At 44.4% G+C, this 6,000-nt stretch overlaps 1 long non-coding RNA gene across 1 annotated transcript in view; it reads right to left on the bottom strand.

Annotated features, from left to right (window-relative positions):
- Nucleotides 1-1,436: 1,436 nt before the first annotated feature.
- The window catches only part of LOC140479201 (uncharacterized), a 128,018-nt gene continuing 123,454 nt past the window's right edge, over nt 1,437-6,000 (bottom strand). The window contains exon 7 of the long non-coding RNA XR_011960979.1: nt 1,437-1,953. This is a non-coding gene — a long non-coding RNA (uncharacterized lncRNA). The remainder of the gene's footprint in view (nt 1,954-6,000) is intronic.

Below are 6,000 nucleotides of genomic sequence, written 5' to 3'. Positions count from 1 at the left end.
CAGGATGGTGGGTTACCTCCCAGGTGCTAGGGTCAATGATGTCTCCAAGTGGCTGCAGAACATTCTCAAGGGGGAGGGGGAGCAGCCAGAAATCATTATGCACGTTAGCACAAATGATACCCGCATAAATAGGGACGAGGTCCTGCAGTGTGATTACAGAGAGCTAGGAGAAACATTTTTTAAAAAAAACCTTGACAGTGGTAACCTCCTGAGAGGAAGATTACCGTCAGAGACTTGCACTGGAGGGGACACCAATATCTTGGCGGCCAGTTTTGCTCGTGTTACAAGGCAGTGTTTAAAATAGTTTGGCAGGGGGTGGTATCCTCAAGAGCAGCGAGGCAAGTGCAAGTCTGGAAGGAGATACAGTAATCCGAAATCAGTAAGATTAGGCTGGAAAACGACAGAGAGAAAGTACTGCCTTTTGGATTAAATTGCATCTATTTCAATGCAAGACGACCTACAGGTAAGGCCGATGAGCTCAGGGCGTGAATATGTCGGTGGAACTGGTATATTATAGCCAGTATAGAAACATAGCTTAGTGATGGATAGGACTGACAGCTTAATGTACCAGGGTAAATGTGTTTTAAACAAGACAGAGATGGTGGAAGGAGGGGAGGGGAGTTGCATTTCTGATTAAGGGGAGTACAACAGCAGTAATCAGAGATAAAATAACTGATGGATCACCCAATGAGGCTTTGTGAGTGGAGGTAAGAAATAGGAAGGGGATGGTGACATGTACTATAGGCCCCCAAATAGTCGATAGGAATGAGAGTTACAAATATGCAGGAAGAGAAGGGAGATACCTGCAGGAGCAATAGGGTTATCATAATAGGGGATTTTATTTTTTCTAACATAGACTGGAACTGCCTGAGCGTTAAGGGATTGATGAGATAAAATCTGTAAATGCGTCAGGAAAGTTTCCTCAAGTGGTATATAGAATGTCCAACTCGGGAAGTGGCAAAACTCAAAATTTTCTAAGGAATAGGGCAGGACAGGCGACTAAGTTAATAGTAGGGAGCACTTTGGGACAGTAACCACAGTTCGATTAATCTTCAAATAGTTATGGAGAGGGACAAAACAGGTCCACAGGTTCATGTTCAAACTTGGGGCGTGGTTCAGGTACAAGCAGCTGGGATCAAGGGAATCCCTGGAGATACATAAGGGATACAGGAGTCTGTGGAAGAAGGAAATCAGTAGGATGAAAGGGGGCAAGAAAGAGCCTTGGCTGAGAAGATTATAATCAATCCAAAAAGGTACTTTAAATATACTAAAAGAAAAAGCAATAGCTACGGTGAAAATAGGACCCCTCGAAGATCAAAGTGGATAAGTACGTGTCAAACCATAAGAGATAGGTGAAGTCCTCAATGAATATTTCTACATTATGTTTACCGTAGAGAAATACATGAATACTTGGGAACTTGAGGAAGTTAGTCGTGATATCTCAGGGACAACCAATATCATAGGAGAGAAGATTTTGGACGCAATTTTTCTTTCATGCGCAATTCATTATAGAACTCGATTCTCTGATGTGTCAAAATTCATTGACACCAACTCGCACCCCTGAAACATTTCAGTGATGTTGCCTCCCCTAACTGTCTGGTCCCAACCGTCACTATCCTCTGAGAGAAGGAAACACTCCCCACACATATAGCTTGGCCAATTGACAAGAACAAAAGATGTGAACACACCGTCAGAGTGATTGACCCTGATATCATGGCAGTAATTGACTGAGCAAGGTGTCAAGGAGACTGAACAAAATTGAATTTGATGGAAATCAGTTGTAAACTTCCCACTGGTTGGATCATTCATAACACAATGTGGCTGGTGGACATATATCCTCTCAGTGCCTGGATATCTCTGTGGACAATCGCAGGGTAGCTTCTTCGGCACAAACATCTTCAGATGCTTCATCAATGTTTTTCCCTCTGTAATGCGATCAGTGGTGGGGATGTTCTGTGGAGATTACATAATGTTCAGAACAATGAGTCACCTCGTCGGGTATTAAAGTATCGAATCTGAACAACATTCAAGCTTGTGCTGTTAATGTATAGGTAACATTAATCAAAAGCACTGCTGGGCAATAAATATTTCCACGGTTAAATAGAAGGAACCCCTATAGCAACTCTAGCTGGTTTCACAGTCAAATAAGAAAGCCATTCAGCCCATCAAAACCATTGGATACAAAACAGATGCAACGCATTCCCTCTCTCCTGCCTATTCCACAAGAAGACAATTACAAAAAAATACAGCAGCTATTGGAATCCAAAATAGACATGCAGGAGGCTGGAAGAACAGAATAAGCAAGGCAGCGTCAAGACATCGAGAAGTCAACGGCTAGGATATAACCCTTCGTCAGGACTGTGGTTAGGAGTAAGGGGTCTATAGATAAAGGGGCGGGTGAGGGAGGAGTAGGCAGAGTGGCGAGATGGGCATAAGTGAACCCACATAAAGGGTATCAGCCGGTTGGTGATGGGAGGACTGAATCCAGTTGGTAGCTGGATCAAGTGTTCAGAGGAAGCCAAGGAGGGCAAGGCCTGGGAAGGGAATCATAGGATTAGAAGGAAGGTTATTTGAAATTGGAGAATTCAATGTTGAGTCCCCAGGGTGTAGGCTGCACAGGTTACATATCAGGTCTTGTTCCTCCAGTTTATGGTTTGGTTCATTGTGGCAATGGAGGAGGCTAAGGATGGCCATGTCAGAAAGGGATTTGGGGGTGGGGGGGGGGGGGGGGGGGGGGAGAGAATTGAAATATGAAGTGATTGGGAGGTCAGGTCAACCCTTAGAAGCCTGACTGCAATACTCATCAAATCATTCACTTCATTTACATTTGGTCTTCCTGATGCAGTGAAGACCAGGTCGGGTGCACCAGATGCAGTAAACTAGGTTTGGATCCCACCAGCTGGCACATCTCCCACAAGACTGTTCGCTTCGTTATCGTGCTACACTCCCCACCAATCTGCCCCATAACCACCAGGTACCTTCTCCTGCAACCACAAATGCTGGCAGACCACCACTTCCACCTCCTTATAGGGCTTCAATCAGTACTTGCTGGTCAGACAGAGATTCACCTGCCTCTCTTCCAACCGAGTTTACTGCATCAGATGCTCCCGATGTGGTCTTTTCTACATTGGGGAGACCGAACATAAACTAAGGGCTCATTTCACTGAGCATCACAGACGGGCCTGCAAGGGCCAAACTGACCTCCCAGTCACCGCCCATTTGAATTCCCCTTCCAACTCCCTTTCTGACATAACCACCCCTGGCCTCCTCTGTTGCCTTGGTGAGGCAGACTGCAAATTGGAGGAACAACAGCTCATCTGCCTGGCAAGCCTACCACATGGAAGATGTAACATTGACTTCTCCAATTTGAAATAATCTTGCAACCCATGCCCTTACTCCATTTGCTGCCCATACTCCTCCCTTCCATTCCACCTAATGACTCCGCCTTCCAGCTCCCAACCGGATTCATCCCTCCCATCAGAACCGGCCATTAGGCCCTCTATGATGCACTGACCTTTGAAGTATTCTCAGCTCGTCCCCTATACTATCTCAAAATAATCCATGTGCTTATCTAAGGATGGTTCAAGTCCCCCTAATGTGGCTGAGTTGATTACATTAGCAGGTGGGGCATTCCAAGCCCTTACATCTCTCTGTGAAATGAACCTGTCTCTGATGTCTGTCTTAAGTCTATCACCCCTCAATTTGTAGCTATGCCCCCTCGTATGTGCTAACGTTAACATCCTAGCAAAAAGACGTTAACTGTCTACCCATCTCATCCTCTGATCATCTTGCATGTCTCTAACAAATTCCCTCTTAGGCTTCTTCTTTCCAATGAGAACAGACCCAAGTCTCTCAGCCTTTCCTCATACGACCTTCCCTCCAGACCAGGCACCATCCTGGTAAATCTCCTCTCCACATTTTCCAATGCTTCCACATCCTTTTTGTAATGGGGCGACCAGAACTGTACACAATATTCCAAGTGTGGCCGCACCAGCGTTTTGTATAGTTGCAGCATGATATTGTGGCTCCGGAACTCAATCCCTCTATGAATGAACCCTAACAAACTGCATGCCACCTTAACAGCACTATCAACCTGGGTGGCAACTGTCAGCACTCTATTGACATGGACTCCAAGATCACTCTGCATATCCACACTACCAAGGATCTTTCCATTGACCCAGTACTCTGCCTTTCTGTTATTCTTCCCAAAGTGCATCACCTCACATTTAGCTGGATTGAACTCCATTTGCCACCTCTCAGCCCAATTCTGCTGTTTATCCAAGTCCCCCTGCAACCTGTAACATTCTTCCAAACTGCTCACAACTTCACCGAATTTAGTGTCGTCTGCAAATTTACTACTTCATTCACCAGTGCCTGCGTCTAAGTCATTTATAAAAATGTCAACAGCAGTGGTCCCAAAACAGACACTTGTGGCACACCAGGCTGAAACCGGACTCCAGGCTGAATATTTTCCATCAACCACCACTCTCTGCCTTCTTTCAGAAAGCTAGTTTCAAATCCAAACTGCTAATTCACCGTGAATTCTACGCCTCTGCATTTTCTCCAACAGCCTACCACGTCGAACCTTATCAAAGGCTTTACTGATGTCTATGTATACCAGGTCATCTGCCCTACCCTCATCTCCATGCTTGGTCACCTTCTCAAAAAATCAATGAGATTTGTGAGACAGGATCTGCTTTTGACTAAACCAGATTGACTATCTGAAATCAAATTGTTGCTTGCTAGATGATTATAAATGTTATCTCTTATAATCCTTTCCAATACATTTCCTACAACAGAAGCAAGGCTCACTGGTCTATAATTGCTTGGGTCATCTCTACTACCCTTCAAGAACAAGGGCATAAAATTTGCAATCCTCCAGTCCTCGGGTACTAAACCTGTAGACAGTGATGACTCAAATATCAAAGCCAAAGGCTCTGCTATCTCCTCCCTAGATTCGCAGAGAATCCTTGGATAAATCCATTCGGTCCAGGGGGTTTCTCTACTTTCACTCCTTCCAGAATTGATAACACCTGTTCGTAACTAACCTCGATCATTTCTAGACTAATATCTCATACCTCATTCTTCTCCTCTACAATATTCACCTTTTCCTGAGGGAAAACCGATGAGAAATGTTCAATTAGCAACTCTCTGATCTCCACAAGGTCCACACTCAACTTCCCACTTCTGTCTTTGACTGGGCCTATTCCTACCCTAATCATCCATTTATTCCTCACATACCTCTTTAGGGTTCTCCTCTATTCTATTTACTAAAGACTGCTAGTGTCCTCTCTATTTTCTTCTTAACTCTCTCTTTAAATCCATCCTAGATGATCTGTAACTATCCATCGCCTCATCTGAACCATCTTGCCTCATCAACACATAAGCCTCCATCTTCTTCTTAACAAAAAGTGCAATTTCTGTTCTAAACCACGGTTCCTTACCTTATCACTTCTTCCCTGTATGACAGGTACATACCTATCAAGGACACACAATAACTGTTCCTGAAACCAGCTCCACATTTCCACTCTCTGCATCCCTTGTATTTTGCTACCCCATTCTATGCATCCTAATTCTTGCCTAATCACATTATAATTGCCCTTACCCATCGATAATTCTTGACCTGTGGCATGTACGTATTCATTTCCATCGCTAAACTAAACATAACTGAATTATGGTCACTCTCTCCAAAGTGTTCAACTACAACTAAATCAAACACTTGGCCTGGCTCACTACCAAGCACCAGATCCATTGTGGCCTCCCCTCTTGTTGGCCCTTTGACATACTGGGTCAGGAAACCCTCCTGTACACATTGGCCAATAACTGATCCATTCGACGTATGAGAGTTATAGCATTTCCAGTCAATGTTAGGAAAGTTAAAGACCCCCATAATGATCACCCTGTTCCTTTCACTCCTACCCAGAATAATTTTGCTAATCCTCTCTTCCACCTCCCTGGAAAAATGCGGAGGCTATAAAAAAATCTCCAAGCAGTGTGACC

This window comes from Chiloscyllium punctatum, chromosome 6 (assembly GCF_047496795.1).
Source record: "Chiloscyllium punctatum isolate Juve2018m chromosome 6, sChiPun1.3, whole genome shotgun sequence".
Lineage (NCBI taxonomy): Eukaryota > Metazoa > Chordata > Chondrichthyes > Orectolobiformes > Hemiscylliidae > Chiloscyllium > Chiloscyllium punctatum.
Note: the sequence above shows the minus strand (reverse complement) of the source record. Positions and strands in the feature narration are given on the sequence as shown.